The sequence below is a fragment of the Callithrix jacchus genome, chromosome 1 (genome assembly GCF_049354715.1).
Source record: "Callithrix jacchus isolate 240 chromosome 1, calJac240_pri, whole genome shotgun sequence".
In the NCBI taxonomy this organism is placed as follows: Eukaryota; Metazoa; Chordata; class Mammalia; order Primates; family Cebidae; genus Callithrix; species Callithrix jacchus.
The window spans coordinates 102,660,719-102,678,841 of record NC_133502.1 but is presented as its reverse complement, the minus strand read 5'-3'; positions in this window follow the sequence as shown (position 1 = coordinate 102,678,841).

Genomic DNA, 18,123 nt, shown 5'->3' with positions numbered 1-18,123 from the left:
AGATAAAATCAGAGATAAAAAGAATATATTAAAACTGATACTAGAAAAATTCAAAGAATCATTAGAGGCTACTACAATTGACTATATGCTAATAAATAAGAAAATCTAGAAGAAATGGATAAATTTCTACACACAGCCTACTAAGATTGAACCACGATAAAATCCAAAACCTGAACAGACCAATAACAAGTAATGAGATAGAAACTGTAATAAAGTATTTCATCAATGAAAACCCTAGGACCTGAGTGTGTCACTGCTGTATTTTACCAAACATTTAAAAAAGAAATAATACCAATCCTACTAAAATTGTTCCAAAAAATAGAGGAGAAGGCAATACATCTAAATTTATTAAAGGTTGATATTACCCTGCTACGAAAGCCAGACAAAGACATCAGAAAAAAGTAAACTACAGGCCAGTATCCCTAATGAACATGGGTGCAAAAATCATCAATAAAATACAAGCAAACTGAATTCAACAATACATTAAAAAGATAATTGTTATGACCAAGTAGAATTTAGCCCAGGGATACATCATATTATAGGATGGAGGGCAAAGACTATATAATTATTTCTACTGATACTGAAGAATGTGATAAAATTCAACATCCTTTCATAATAACAACTCTCAAAAAACTGGGTAAAGAAGAAATAACTCAACATATTAAAACCCATATATGACAACCACAGCTAATATCACACTGAATGGCGAAAAACTTAAAGCCTTTCCTCTAAGATCTGAAACACAACAAAGATGCCCACTTTCACCACTGTCATTCAACAGAATACCAGACATCCTAGATACAGGAATTAGAGAAGAGAAAGAAATAAAGGGCATTGAAACTGGAAAGGAAGAAGTAAAATTATCCTTGTTTAGAGATAGTATGGTTTTATATTTGGAAAAACAATGACTTCCTCATAACACCATAAAACTGGTAACCACAGTAAAGTTTTAGGATGCAAAATCACCATACAAAAATCAGTAGCATTTCTATATGCCAACAGCAAACAATCTGAAAAAAATAAATAGTCCTATTTATAATGCTATAAATAAAATAGAATACGTAGGAATTTACCAAAGAAGTGAAAGATCACTGCAAGGCAAACTATAAAACATTGATGTAAGAAAATTTGATATAAGAAATTGAAGAGGATGCAAAAACTGGAAAGGTATTCCATGTTCATGGATTAGAAGAATCAATATTATTAAAATGTCCACATTACCCAAAGCAATCTACAGATTCAATGCAATTCCTGTCAAAATATCAATGACATTCTTTATAGAAATTATTTTTAAAAACTATCTTAAAATTTATATTAACATAGTAAAGGCCCAGAACAGCCAAAGCTATCTTGAGCAAAAAGAGCAAAACTCTTTTTGAGAAAGGAATCACATTATCTGACTTCAAATGATACTACAGAGCTATAGTAATCAAAACAGTGTAGAACTGGCCTAAAAACAGACACATAAACCAGTGAAACAGAATAGAGAACCCAGAAATAGATCCACACATTTTCAGCAAACTCATTTTTGACAAAGTGGCCAATAACATATATTGGAGAAAGCAGTCTCCTCAATAAACTGTGCTGAGAAAACTGGATATTCATAGGCAGAGAATGAAACTAGACCCAAGTCTCTCACCATATAAACAAATCAAATCAAAATGGATTAAGAACTTGAATCTAAGACTTCAATCTGTTAAACTACTCAAATAAAACATTGGGGACACTTTCCCAGATATTGGAGTGGGCAAAGATCTCTTGAATAATACCCCAAAAGCACAGGCAACCAAAACAAATATGGACAAATGAGATTATGCCAATTTTAAAAGCTTCTGCACATTAAAGAAAGCAATCAACAAAGTGAAGAGACAGCTCGTAGAAATGAAGAAAATATTTACAAACTATGTATATGACAAGGTATTCATAACCAGAATATATAAGGACCTCAGATAACTCTATAGGAAAAAATTGAATAATCTAATTTAAAAATGAGAAAAAGATTTGAATAGACATTTCTCAAAAGAAAAAATAGGCAAGGAGGCATATGAAAATAATAATTAATATCATTGATCATCAGAGCAATGCAGAGAAAACTACAATGAGGTATCATTCCACCTCAGTTAAAATGGCTTTTATCCAAAAGACTGCAATAATAAACATGGGTGAGGATGTGAAGAAAAGGGAATCTTTGTGTACTGTTACTGCAGATGTAAATAATACAACCACTATAAAGAACAGTTGGAGGTTCTTCAAAACATAAAAACAGAACTAAAATATGATCCAGCAAATCCACTGCTAGGTATGTACCCAAAAGAAAAGAAAACAGTATATCAGAGAGATTTCTGCACTCCCATGTTTATTGCAGCACTATTCACAGTAGCCAAGATGTGAAAGAAATCTATGTGTCTATTAACAGACTAATCTATAAAGAAAATATGATAACATATACACAATGGAGCACCACTTAGCCATAAAAAAACAGTATGTTGAGTGAAATAACCCAGGCACAGAAAGACACATTTCGCATGTTCTTATTTTTTGGAGCTAAATGAAAACAATTGACTTTATGGATAAAAAGAGTAGAACTATGGTTACCAGAGGTTAGGAAGGGTAGTGGCAGTGGTGGGGGAAAAGGGATGGTTAATAGGTACAAAAATATAGCTAGATAGAATGAATAAGATCTAGTATTTGAAAGCACAACACTGTTACTATGGTCAACAATAATTTACATTTAAAAATAATTAAGAGTGCAATTGAACTGTTTGTAACAAAAAAGATGATAAATGCTTGAGGTGCTAGATATACCATTTACCCTGATGTAATTATTATGCATAATATGCCTGTATCAAAATATCTCATGTACCCCATAAATATATACACCTACTGTGTACCCGCATTTTTTTTAAAGGAAATGAGAGGATGCAGGGAGGAAGCTTCTGAAATAGTGCCTAAATACTTCATATATTCCAAAGGAATCCCAAGACTACCGTGTCAGAAAGGAACTGACAAATGTTGTATAATAAGTGCAGAGATCGTGCCCTTGTCAGCCAGCATGTGGAAAGTATTACTGATCCTCAGCAAATCATTACTGATCCTCAGCAAAATGTACCATGACTGGGCCTAAAACCTGACTGGAATTTTCCATAGATGTGTGATATTGGAGATAAGTTTGCAGCTCCACTTGGCAAATCAGCTTTGAAAAGTGCAGTAGGTCACAGGTAGTGGGGCATAGGCTGCTTTGCTCTTTCTGAAGCAGAAAATAATTTTAAAAGTGCCAAGTTGTCACTCACAAAGGATGGGAATAGCAGATTATAGATTAATGATTAGTACAAATATATGTGACCCCTCAGCTAGTTTCCATCTTTAATCCAAGGTATAAGGTCTCAGGTACTGGCTGATCAGCCACAATCCCTCTAAACAGGTGCTTAATCAGGACTGGATAGGATTAATCCAGGCCTGGGCATCTGGTATCTGGCATCTGGGATCAGCTTTTTCTCTGCCCTCCAGGATGGCTTTAGACAAGTACTTGACACCTTTACATCTATAGTTTTTGATAGTGTGTTTAAATATATGAAGTGGTGATAACACTATTTGCCAGCATATTCTATTAGAAAACTCTCTATTACCAAGAGTATACCAAACAGTAAATGCTTTCTCTTAGCAACCCTGCATAACCGTTTTCTGAACTCTTGTACTCTGACAAGGTTGATAAACACAACAGGCAAAGTGAAAGGAGTCAGGGCCAACATTTTATCCAATGAAGTCTTGGTAACTTTTTTTTTTTCTTCTTCTTCTTTTGAAATGGAGTCTCGGTTCTGTCACCCAGGCTGGAGTGCAGTGGTGCGTTCTCGGCTCACTGCTATCTTCATCTCCTGGGTTCAAGTGATTCTCCTGCCCCAGCCTCCTGAATAGCTGGGATTACAGGTTGTGCCACCACACCCAGCTAGTTTTTGTATTTTTAGTAGAGACGGGGTTTCAGTATGTTGTCCAGGATGGTCGCTAACTCCTGATCTCAAGTGGTCCACCCACATTGGCCTCCCAAAGTGCTGGGATTACAGGTGTGAGACACCAGCACTTTGGGAGGCTGAGGTAGGTGGATCACAAGGTCAGGAGATTGAGATCATCCTGGCTAAAATGGTGAAACCCTGTCTATATTAAAAGTGCAGAAAAATTAGTCGGGTGGTGGCATGCACCTGTAGTCTGAGCTACTCAGGAGGCTGAGGCAGGAGAATCGCTTGAACCTGGGAGGCAAAGGTTGCAGTGATCTGAGATCGTGCCACTGCACTCCAGCCTGAGTGACAGAGCAAGCATCCATCTCAAAAAAAAAAAAAAAGAAAAAAGAAAAAAAAGTAATACTGGTAAACAGTGGTTCAGAGTGTGTCCTAAAGTCAGACTGCCAGAATTTAAATTTCTACTCTGAAGCATTGTATTACCTGAGACAAATTACTTCCACAAGCTTCATTTTCTGCACCTGTGAAAAATAATATCGACCTGTGGCAGGCTGAATAATGCCACTGTCCAAGATGTCCACATCCTAATTCCCAGGACCTGTGAATGTTATTTTACATGTCAAATGGGATCTTTCAGGGGAATTAATTAATGGAGCTTGAGATGGAGAGATTATCCTGGATTATTTCGATGGGTCCTAAATGTACTCACAGGTGCCCTTATAAGAGCGAGGCAGAAGGAGATTTTACTATAGATAAAAAGAATGTAATAAAGCAGGAATTGGGTTGATGAAGCCAAAAGCCAAGGAATGCTGGAAAGGCAATGGATTCTGTTCTTGAGTCTCCAGATGGAGCACAGTCCTGCCAACTCTGGAGTTCAGCCCAGTGAAAGTGGTTTCAGATTTCAGACCTCCGCAACTGTAAAAGAATACATGTTTTTTGTTTCACACCACTAAGTTTGTAGTAATTTAGGAGTTTTTAGTAATTTATGCATAGGAGACTGATGCATACCCATCAGGAACTGTTCCTCCAATGAAAACACGTGACTGCATACACAGTGGTGAGCCTGCTATACAGCTGTTAATGCTGTTTGGGAAAGTGAAGCTTTGGCTTAAGGGATTTCTGAAACCAATACATGGACTGCCAATTTCCCAATGTTCATCCAGGGAATAAAAATACCTAGACACCTGGCAACAAGAGGTCTTTCCTTCCCCAGAGACCCTCTCTTCTATTATTTAAACGAAAAATGTTAACTGCTCATCACTGAAGTCACATTATTCTTTTCCTTTCTACCTTGTTTTTCATTATGTTTCATCCAACCTGTCTTTCTGAACTTTAAGGAGAACAGAGTCCTGTCTCAGGGGACTTAGGAGCCACCCCAAGTTAATATTCCAGCCATGTCTCATGCTCCCTCCCAGGTCTCATCACTGAGAACTTCTGAACTTAAGTACGCCTCCAGGATTCAGCATCACTCACTTTCTTATTTCCTTCTTCTGCTTTTAGTTCAGATTCTTGTCAATTTAGTCCTTTCCCTACACATGGCTTATAATGAGGTGATACAGCCAAGTGACAAAAATTCAGATAGTCTGGTTTTAAATCCTGGGTTTTACCACCTATTAATTGTGTGAAATTGAACAAGGTATTTAACTGCTTTGGGTCTCAGTTTCCAAGAAAAAAAAAAAAGTGAAATTATGAACAATATCTACCAATAGTGTTTTTATTTCAAAGATTAAATGAGGTTGTATTTATAGAATAGGGCTTTTCATAAGGTAAACAAATGTGCTTGTAAATAATATATGCAAATTCCAGGCTTATAACTTACTCAACTTTCTTTCATAACTTTTTATGTCCATCAAGATTAGGCTTACAGATATTCTAGCATTTTCAAGGCTTACATTTTCAGTGCATATATGAGATATGTATTTGGCGAAATCAATAAAATCTTAAGGGAAACAGAAAAATACTTTCTAGTGATAATGAATGTGGTTAACTTTGATATTTCATCAATCAGTACTTCTCAATTTCTATACAACAGCCTCTGCTAGTTTAATGGCAAATTATAAACTGACTTAGGTTGTGTTTTGAACCCTTAACTTCAATGCACTCTCCCCAGAAACCCCAATCTATTTGCCCATAAACTTTCATTTGCTTTGCATTCTATAAAACCTATTTCCAAGAAAGTCTCTGATACCAGCCATTAACAAAATAGTATGAATTTAAAGAAAATGTGCTATTTACCTAAGCCAGACCGTTTCTTATCAGAGGTTCTCAGGAACTAGAAAGTGACTTGTGGGAAATTTGAGAATTTCTTATTAGAGGTTCTGTTTGATTTTGTCCTTCTGGTTCTTTTCACATCCTGCTTTCTGCCTTAGATAAATCCAGGATCTAGATCATTGCTCTAACACTTAGCAACTGTTTTATTCTAGGAGACTCAATTTTCCTGTCCAGAGGCACAACTGGATGACACTCCTGTCCTGGGACTTCTGACAGAGTCACCCCCAGCTCTATTGTGTGAAAGAGAGTGAGCTGTTGTTAAAAAAGGCCCTCGCTGCATCCTATAGCCCTGGTCACAGCAGTGATCGGTTCAGGGAAGGCCTGAGCAGGCTTCTTACAGCCAGGGGCAGTTTCTAAATCTCTAAAATGAAAATATTTAGAACCAGAAAGACATGCATCTACATCTCTAAAATTCTCAAATTTCCCACAAGCCACTTTCTAGTTCCTGAGAAACAGATTTAGGGAGAATACTCTGTTTATTAGTAACTAGGGTTTTAGCCCCAATTCCTATATACAATTATTTATCTGATGAGATGAATGGGCCATTGGTGAGCCTTCACCTAAGGCCTAAAGAAGCATTTGGAGAAATATGAAATGTGGACTGTCTGCATCATACATATAAGGAGTGCTGGTCAAATTCTAGATTCCTGTTTCTACCACAGATCTGAGAATTTAGGATGATGAATTCAGAATTAGACTACCTGAAAAAATAATTTGTTGATAGTGAACATTTTTGACCTCACCTAAAAGCAATTTTAGTAGGCCCTTTGACCCTCTTCTAAGACCGTGTTCTTACTTAAGTCTCAAAGTTTCCAATGGAGTTAGAGAGGCACAAGCTTTCAGGAAAAGAAAGGGTTCTAGTCACACAAACAATGTTGAGTTTGAAAACACAAAATACATTTTATGGGCAAAGACTGCAAGAAGAAAAAAGAAAAAGGCAATTCAAGTGGAAAGAAAAGTGATGAAATCTGTATAACAAAATAGTAGTTGAAGTAAAAAGCAAACTAAAATATAGCACAATTTTAAATGATTGATAGAAAAGACACAAGATGGGGTCTTCTGCCTACAGAGAAAAAAATATAGTCCTATCCCACTCTTTACCCCAGAACTGAGCAATACTTAGTCAATACAATTTATTCATTTTCAACCCTTGGGGGCAACCTTTGGATTAAACGTCGTATACTTTGTTTGCTGCCAGTGCATGACAAAATGAAAATGTTCACAGCACAAACAAAAGCAAAGGTCATTCCCAGAGGTGAGTTGGGCAAGGGGAAAGGAAAAAACAGAGAAGCTGTGCAAAAACAGTTTTGTGCATACAGAACGTCGTGAGATTAAAGTGAACGTTGATAAAACAAGAAATTGATAATGGTAGAAAATACTACCTGAGAGCATCTGTGTGTTGGACACTAAGATTGGAAATTCATTGTTCCACTTAAGTAACATGAGCAACCCCATATGGTGGGAACTAGCCTTTTCCCTGATTTATAGACAAGGAAACAAAGGCATAGGAAGGCTCTATAAATTACTCAGGGTTGCAGAGCTGAAGAGCAAGCATTCCAAATCAAGTGGTCTATTTCTAGAACCAATATTTTTAACCACTTTCCCTCATCAATAAGCTAGTAAAATTATATGAAACTATAAAACAAAAGCAGCAAAAATAATGAACATGACATATTGGAAAGGAAGAGATAGGGAATATGAGTGGGAGTGGAAGTTTATCCTCCTCTCTTACGTTAGGGTAGTAGAAATATTTTCTAAAACAGATATGTCACGATAGAGCAGAATAAGCATAAAGTTTAGAATGATGGGAGTAATAGAAAAGTAGTTAAAAACTGTCTTTGGAGAGGGAAACTGGAGTAAGAAGGGTTGACTTTCAGTATGATTCAAATTGGTATCATGCTCATATATTATTTTAATAAACAAGTATATTTCTGTTTAGAAATAGTTTTGGCTGTGTAAGTGCAACAAAACATAAAAATCAAATTCATCTTTATATCTCTCACATATTTTTAAAAAAGTTTGTCTTATCAGAATCATAATTGAAGGACTTTTAAAAAGTGTCATAAATAGGCCGGGTGCAGTGGCTCACGCCTATAATCCCAGCACTTTGGGAGGCCGAGGTGGGTAGATCATGAGGTCAAGAGATCGAGACCATCCTGGTCAACATGGTGAAACCCCATCTCTACTAAAAATACAAAAATTAGCTGGGCATGGTGGTGCATGCCTGTAATCCCAGCTACTCAGGAGGCTGAGGCAGGAGAATTGATTGACCCCAGAAGGCGGAGGTTGCGGTGAGCCGAGATCATGCCATTGCACTCCAGTCTGAGTAACAACAGTGATACTCCGTCTCAAAAAAATAAAGTCATAAATATAAACTTTTAAATTTTTTTTCTGGTAATATTGCCAGTCATGGTAAAGATGGTGCAGGACTATTAAAAGCATATGGATTCTAACCCTGCTTCTGAGAGGCAGTTCTGACCTCAAAAGGCAGATGATTCTCTGCAGCCACTGCGCAGGAACTCTGACCCTCTGGAACTGTTCTGAGCAACTAAGAGAAAAGGAATCAGGCAGCAGTGTGCCAGGAGGAGTCCACCAGTCTCTTTGTGATGGTTTTGCGTTTACAGAGCTAATCTCATAAATATTGCACTAGGCACTGTGCATTTTTAGTCCCAGTTTTCATACTTTTACAGGTGTTTACTTCATAAAAGTAAGCATTTTATGCTCTTTTTAAAATAGGATTTCTTCTATTTGAATTGCCTAGTAAAGGCAATCAGAAGGCGACTGTCTACATGCATAAGTATACGCTTTATATCTATCTATCATTATCTATCTATCTGTCTGTGTGTCTATCTTTAAGATGGCTTAAGGATGGCCATGTTCTTGCTATGTCCTCACATGGCAGTGAGAAGAAATCCTGGCGTTTCTTGGTTTTCTTATATAGGCACAAATCCCATCACAGGAGTTCCATCCTCGTGACATCATCAAAACCTAGACCCCTCCCAGAGGCCTCACCTCCTAATAATAGTACATTGAGGGTTAGGGTTCCAAAATGTGAATTTTTGAGGGGACACCAAATTTCAGTCTATAACTCTATTTATCTAATCTATCATCTATCCATCTATTCATTTGTATAGAACAGTGACAACAATGCCTTATAAGTCACTTCATTATTTTATTTTATCTTTTTAGATATTTTGTCAGGTAAACAGTCCATAGTAGAAGAATCTCACTTCATCGAGATTCTTGAAGAACTGGCTTCATTGAGATTCTTTACTGTTTGTCATTATACAACCAATCTGTCCTCCTCTCCTCCTTCACTCCTTCCCTCCTTCCCTCCCACATGCTGCCTCCATTCTAGCCACATGAGCTCACTAGCTGCTCCCTGAGGACCCCAGGCATCTTTCCCCTGAGCATCCGCAGAAACGAATCCTGTTATTTGGGAGGCTCTTTGCTCATATATCTGGCCCAATTGCCTGTGATGTTCACATTTCACTTTCCCAGTGAGGCTTTCTTCTCCACAGTTTAAATAAAAACCCCTGCTCCTCTCTATCCACAATCTTAATCTTCCACATACTTCTTTATTCTCCACAGCATTTGTTATTGGCTGCCCTACCAGGTAATTTGCATGTTCATTGATATTCTTTCTCCCCTTCAACAAGAATGTAGGATCCACAAAGTGAAGAATTTTTTCTTTCTTGCAATTGACACTACTACCTACAATAGTCCACAGTACAGCCCGGATGCTCAACAGATATGTTATAATTGATAGAGTGAATGAACTACTTTCCAAATAGAATCTGGATTTTCCATCATTATCTCACATTATGAAAAGTAGAACTTACATTTTTTCCAAAATCACTCATGTTCGTTTACTCAAGCCAGTTGATGAGTATAGGCCTGGGGTTATTGCTGTCACCCATTTCACTTCCCTCTTTTCTGAACTCCTCACAATCCCCGCTGTCAGCTCCTTTACACCAGGAGCTCATTGCTTCATCTTTGCTTGGCTCACTGCCGTGTCACTAAAACTCCTTGCCTCTGCCATGGCATCATTTTCTTCTTTTTCACCTAGTCACAGGGAAGTTTCTGCAATCTCTGTATAATCTTGACATTTTTTTTACTTAGAATCTTTCATGATTTCCCATACTTTCAGATTAAATGACAGGTGCCCCATTGTGGTGTTTAAGCTTGTGTTCTTTCCACCGTTTTTGAACCCTGCAGGTGCATATCCCAGCTTTGGTTTCACACCTCAGCCACAGCTGACCACCTCTCTGATGTTCTACTGACCAGTCATCTCCATCCCTTTCTGAACTTTTCAATGCTATTGCTTTGACCTGGAAGTAGTCCTTCTCCACTTAACTGTTTCTTTCTCTTCCTTGAAGGTGCAATTCATGTTTCATTTACCCCATAAGTAGTTAATGTTCTTACCTGATCCCATTATCTCAGCACCTACGTATCCAGTTAAATGTTTGTTCTGGTCATATGTCTCCCTGACTACATTGTAGATTTTCTGGGGTAAGAGATGTCTTGAACTCTAAATCTCCAGGGCCTAGCACAAAGTTTAGTGTAGAGCTAAGGGGAAATGCTTATACTTTTCTCTTTTCCCCATCTTGAGATGATTCTCCTGGGTTGTGAAATACCTTAGAAAATATTAGATTTTCAGCAATTCAGTCTAGTGGAGACCTAGCAGAATGCTGGGGTCAGCCAGATCTTGATGATTTAGACTACAGCCAGAGCAGTTATTAAAGAGAATCTTTTCTGATCATTTTAAGCAGCATGATAAATTCTAAGTAAACATAAATTTTCAATAATTACAGAGTAGGCATGAGTGTTTCCTTTCTTTGTTCCTCTACATGCAAGAAACTGGATGCCAAGCCCAACCTCACTGAATAAATGTTTAATATGCTAGAAGTTGAAGGGGGAGTGCTTGTACTTTTCTCTTTCGCCCCTCTTGAGATGGTTCTTCTGGGTTGTGAAATACCTTAGAAAAGATTGTATTTTCAGCAATTTAGTCTAGTGGAGACCTAGCAGAATGCTGGGGTCAGCCAGATCTGGGTGTAATTCTAACTCTTGTGATTTGATGTCTTGGTGGTTTAGCCTAGAGCCAGAGCAGTTATTAAAGAGAAGCTTTTCTGATCATTTTAAGCAGCATGATAAATTCTAAGTAAATATAAAGTTTAAATAATTATAGAGTGGGCATGAGTTCTTCCTTTTTTTGTTCCTCTGCATGCAAGAAGCTGGAAGCAAAGCCCAACCTCTCTGGGTGAAGTGGGAATGTGTAAGGATGACGTACCTAAGTCTAAATCAAACAAAAAGATACACACAAAAGACATTTAAATCTTTTTTAAAACTAAAATGAAAAAATGCAGCTTCCTAACACACATCAGAAACTATATTGCCTCCAATGAGGTAGGAGTTGTTGGAGAGAACATCAGATGGAAGAGGCAAGGGTGGGCCACCTGGTCTCTCCCTGGTCTGAACCTCATGTCTCACTAGGTTGTCATCCTTGACGCTCAGACTTTACACAAGGCTTCAGGACTCAGCATGTGAAGTTAGAAAAAGTGGCTGCTTCCACATCCTATTCCCTGAAACACAGAAAGTTTTGCATAAAGTCTGCCTCAACACATCACCCCTCATGCATGACCCAGGGTACAGGGTCAGCCAAGACAGGGCCACTGGGTAACAAGCCAGTACCCAGGCCAAGCGCCAGGAGAGAAGGACTCTGGTGGATCAGGCCCCGCATCCACCCCCCGAGTCCCACGGAGAGTCCCACCCAGACCAGCCACCCACCCTTGCCGCAGGATGTCCCCAGGTCTCCGGCGCTAGAGAGTCCCGCTGGGCCCGGCAGGGGGCCTCGCCCTTCATCAGCTGACCCTGTTTTAGGTGCCCTCGCTGGGCCCGCGCTCACTGGTGCCTCCTCTCTTAGGAGCTGCTTGGCGACGTCACGAGTCTCAGCTGCCAGGGGCGCCTGGCCACGGAGGAGCGGGTGACAGAAGAGTGTCACATCCGCTTTCGTATCACAGGCGTTCAACTCTTAATTTACTTCACAGATTTCTTCTCTGGTCTCACTACAGGCCCCCGGGTCAGTGCCCACCCCTCGCCCTCAAGGCTTCCGCACCTGTCCAGGACATCCTGGCCCTTTCTGATTCCTGTTCAATCCGCGGCCGCCTCCTAGGCCCTCCTCCTCTCCAGGCAGCTTGTGTGGCGCCTGTGTCCTCTCCCGCAAGATCAGGGCGTCCCTCTCGGGTTCCTGCAGGCTGTGGCTTCTGAGCCGTCTGTTGGGAACTCCTGGAGGCTGCTGCACCCAGACTCCCTAAGGACCGTCTACCGGCCGCAAGGTCACCCTCCCACTGCCTTCGCCACCTGAGCAGGTCCCAGCCAGGCTCCCGAAGGAGACCGAGGGGAAAGCCGAACAAGAGCCCAAAACTGTGATGCAGGAGCATCACGTAGAGACCCAGGGACAGGATGACAAGAAAAGGGCCCCCGTAGCCATAGGGAAGCCTCGTCCACATTCAGGGACTTAGAGATCCAGGGAGACCTCACCTCCTTCGGGTGCAGGCCCAGGCCTCTGCAGGGAAACGCCCACTCCTAGTTGTTGGAAAACACAGATACCTGGGTTGGAAGGCACAGGTATCTCCAGTAAGTGGCTCCTTCTGGGAGGACCATGACGTCCTCAGCTCACACAGCCCTAGTGGAGGTGGCCTTCCCCTTGAGAAGCCTGACCCGGCTCCAGCAGTGCTCCCTGACCTGGCTGGGGGATGCTCCCTGCTTCCAGAGAAGGCGGCCCTGGAGATAGTGGTTGAAGACCACCCGCCCAGTTCTCCAGGCTTGCTGATGTCGGGGAAGGAGATGCAGGGTAAGAAGCTTTCGGTTCTTTCATCATGGAGCTCTTCTCTGCCCAGAGCTGCCAGCAACAGGCAGGGCAAAAGGAAAATGTGGATTTCACCGCTGCTACCGCTGGTCCCACCCTCTGGTTGATGTGGGATAGAGGTGAGTTTCCTTGCCTGTCTGTTGAGGGATATCTGGGCAACTTGGAGAACAGCATGGGATATAAACAGAAGAGAAAACATGTTCAAGGAGAAAATGGAGGCTTTGGAGGACAAAAATAGAGGCCAAGGCTAACTCCCACACCACTCAGCCTGCCCTTGCTGTCTCCCCACCTGCAGAGGCTTCAAACTCCCTGTCCCTGGCCACCTACACTTCACAGGTCCCAGCTCCTCTGTCCATCCTTGACTTGGCTGAGCTGCCAGATACTCCATGCTGCCTGTCCGTCCACCTGACCCCTCGTCAAAAATATCCAAAAACCCTAACTCCCCCCTATCTTTATCCACTGACTTTGTCCCTATATTGGGGGTTCTTCCTAATGAGAAAGGAGGTTCTTCTCATTCTGGAGTAGCTTCAGCAGTTCCCACTTCTGACTTCCCAATACCTTCTGGCCCCACACCTTTCTCCTTTCAGCCTCCCTTCAGAAGGGAGAGTCCTACATCCATATGTGTGCGTTCTCCTCCCCCTTTCCTCTCTCACCCTTCTTCCAGGCCCTTCCACAGGATTCTGTTATCACTAAAGAGATGAATTCCACAGCAGTCATCTCCGCCATCACAACAAACACATCTGCCCACCAGACCTTGCAGCCTCTTTCCGACCATCAGGCCATCAACAGGGTCACCACTTTCCCTCCTAAGGCTGTTATTTTCAAAACTTCTTCAAGCTTCAGGATGAGAGCTCTCCCATTTTTCCAAGTTGATGGCAGTGCACAGCAGGGGTCCCCTGATAAGACTCAACCTACATCCACCCAGCTATATTTATATTCCCCAGCTCCACCCCTCAGCCCAAATTTGGGGCCCCTGATTTGGTCAAAGCAAACTACAGCACCCCCAGGCTGTCCCTGAGGCCTCCTCACCGGCAGAGACTTCATAGTCCCTGTGCCTGGCCACCTACACTTCCCAGGTCCCAGCTCCCCTTCCCACCTCTGACTTGGGAATTGCTTCAGCCCAAGTCTGCACCAGTTTGCCTGCATAGTCAGTCATGAGAACAATGGCAACTTCTACCCACACTGTAAATCCAGGAACCACTGCTCCACTCACATTCAGGGACCCCAGCAGGCAGCAGGAAAAGCCTGAATCCCTAATACTCCTGTTATCCTAAGCCATCCCATTATGACTCTTCCAGACATCTCCAGTTTATCCTAAGCCATCCCATTATGACTCTTCCAGACATCTCCAGTTTATCCTAAGCCATCCCATTATGACTCTTCCAGACATCTGCGGTCTAGGGAGCCCCACCACTGCAACATCATCATCCATTCCTACCACTGACAGCAGTGCTATGGATACCACCCCTTAGTCAAAAGCTGTCATCTTCCAGTCTGCCACTATCTCAGGAAGGAGTGCAACCAGTCTTACCCAAGGCTCCTTGGTTCTGGGAACTCACAACCAACCTGATGGCAACATTGCCTCAGCCCGTGTCTCTACCAGTTTGCCTATGGTCAGTCATGGGACCAATGGCAACTTTCCCCCATGCTGTAAGTCCAGGAGCCATCTCCCAGCCCATATTTGGGGCTTCTCATGGGCAGGATAAGTCAGACCATTCTTTTATTCTGGAAAACACAGCAACCCAACACTAGTTATAGGCCTAAGGTCTCCTGCAGCCCAGCTACCCAGTGGCAGCCTTGTGGCAGTAGATCTCACTGATGTGACATCACCATATTCCACATTTGGCCTGCCTCTCAATGTGCTGCCACATATGGTTAAAAACCCAAGTGTTTTCCTCATTGCTACAGCCAAGTCTTCTATATTTAGACTTTGCACCAGGATGCCTGCCAGTGGGGTTAGCACTGCATTGGTTGGCAATTCTACTCTAGACCCATGGGGCATGAAGCCCGGAGCTCCTACAGATTGTGAGAACATTGGGGTTAGCATGTCTGCTTCAGGCCCCAGTTCCACATGAAGAAAAATGAAAGCTGTACCAGGATGGAGGGGAACGGCCAACACCAGTCTGTTCCCCCATTTGGTCAGGTATCCTGGGGCTCACCTGCTCACACCACATTGGTTGTGACCACAACACCAGCAATATCCCTACTTGTTCCATCTTCATGCCAAGTACCTGACATGCACTGCTCCAGAACCCAGGTGTTGCACCAAGAGGAGGTAACCACATTCCCATTGTCAGAGGCCCATGTGCTTCCTTCCATCAGTCCTTGGTTGGCCTCCTTGGACAAAACACAGATAGTGCATCTTCAATAAATGCTACCATAGCTATAATGAGAGGCCTTCATGTGCTGGCACAGCAATGAAGCACCCAAGGCCACCTGGACAAAGAACAGACTGTGCAATGGGGGACAGGCCCACAAATGCTGTGAGTGGACACATCTATGATCCCCCATTTAAAAAGAGCATCTGAGGTCCACGTGGTATGCACAGTGGTGCAATATGGGACAAATAAGAGCAAGTCTCCTTCCACATGTGATCTCTGTGAATAAACTTTGCCCCTGGAGGAAGGGGCTCAGTCCCTTTAAGTTAAACTTAAGCTCCTCTCTCCCTTTAGAAGCTGGAGGCCCCAAACCTGTGTGTGTCCATGTGTTTTAGAGGGCATGAGGAGTCTGATAAACCCAGTCAGAACCAGAGTGTATATCTGACACACTCCCTTGTAGAGGATAGAAGAAACCAGCATGTGTCAGCTGTCCTCTCCTTGGCTTGACTGTTAACCTGGCTGCCCCAAGCCCCGAGCCAGTTCTCTAATCTTTGAACTGACAGGTACCCACTGCTATTTACAGTTACTACTTTCCCCTTGCCTATTTTTCTCAATGGGCCCTTATCTTTCCCAATTGTGTATATGAAAATCCTGTTGTTGCTAGTGTGCCTCTGCTCATGTGTCTTTGCTCGTTGATTCAACTGTGGAAGAAGACTTGACATGCATGAGATCCTACCAGACTCCTCCAGAGCCTCTCCAGTTCCTCTGTGCTGCCTGGAGCCAGGCCCACCTTTGCTGTGGCCGCCCTGGCTGCGAAGTCCACCAGCCCCGCTATGCAGGTGTCCCAAGGAGATGATGCGGTACCATTACCCGATTGGATACAGCCCCTACCACCTCCCTTCCTGGCAGGATGTCATCATTTCTTTTTGCAAATTTCCTAAAACAACACTTAAGCCTGAGACCGTTCCTCAGGTGATTCAGGTGGCAGTACTTCAGCCAGGATGTGACCCAGGCTGTGTGATTCCACAGCTCATTCCCTAGCCTGTGTGCCTCCTTATCATGGAGACATTGTGTTTTCTCATTCTTTCCTGTAGCCCATAGGGTACTTCGCACGGTGGCATATGTGTGATAAACACATGCACATGCACTCTTAGGAGGTCTTTACCTCAACTCACAAGTTGTGGCCCACACTGGGCTCCAGTCCTCTAAGATGTAGGTCAGGGACAAGCAATTGTCACACATGCCACATTTCTCTTCTAATGGAGCTTTGCAGCTCAGATGTTCTTTTTGGTCCCATCAAGGATCTAATATGTAAAGATTATATTCTAGATCCATTTTAGTCTAATCTTAAATTCGCCAGTGGATTATTCCATATGGATAAGAATCTAGTTTCCTTGGCCTTCCTGGAATATGTCTAGAAAGCAAATACATCATTTATTTTCCAGTTAATAGTGGAGCAATGTATTGGATTAAAATATCAATACAATTTGGTCATGTGAACATGCCTGCTGGGCCTACTCTTCACCACACATTATTGTCAGCTAAATATCACTCTAGACCTTCCTACACCCAAGAAAAGAGACATGCTCTTTACTGACAGGACAAGATAAATAGGTTACTGTTCTAGGATCTGGAAGCTTCAGCATGGCAAGAAAGATTTGGAAAATCCTATATAACTTTCTCTAGTTTGAACCTTGTTTCTCAGGCTTATTTCATTGGTGTGTTTTTCTTTCTTGGGGTTGATGTTGTATATCAGACATGTGACACGCAGAAGTTTCAGAACCAAGAACACAATTCTGTAAAAAATACTTTTATATAGTTTTTTCATTTTAAAACATCTATTTAAAATAACATTGGACATAATTAACATACTACAAAACTGGTTTTAGTCCTCTGCTCAGAAGATTCCTTTTATAGCATGTCAGAGCAAATTTGAAGTTACAGCCCCAAAAAAGATTAATATCAATAGAGCGCCAAAAGTTTTGCTAAGATGCAAATTCTGTTTGAAAATAGGAGAAGTATTATAAGCTCTTATTAACATCTCCATGCCAGGAATCATTTACAGATATGGCATTTAACTAGAATTTCTTGTCATCATTTGGGGAGAGTTCAAATCAATCTGTTGATTTTATTTGTTGGAATAAAAATTACAAGCTGGTACAAATTTTGGACAAAGATTTCCTACAGAAACTCTGAAAAAATCATGATTATATGTCAGATTCATTTGAAAATCATAAATTGCTGTCATGTTATTTTCATTTTTCCCAAAGAGGAAAAATTCATTAAACATATAATGCACACTGGGACTTCAGGATATTACAAGGAAATGCGGGCAAGGATATTCCACAAAAATTACCTCTTTATTTTTCTTGTCCAATGAGAATTGGAGGCACAATATATATTTTTTGAGATATAGAATATTCTTGTACTTGTCCCTGTAAGGTCAAATAGCATTCAATGGCAAATGGTTACTCTGAGATAGTTTAGCTTTGCAGAAATAAACATGTTGATATAAAATTTGTCAAAGTGATATATTTTCTTAAAAAAGATTTAGTAATATAAATATTTTAATAAAAGCAATTTATAGTTGCCAGGTGAGATTATTTTTAATTTGACAATTTTTAAAGCACGCATCTTCAGTCACATTAAATGAACCTGTGGCCAGCTTTGGATGAGAGTGTTATAGTGACAGTAAACCATAGCTGGCAACCTGAGG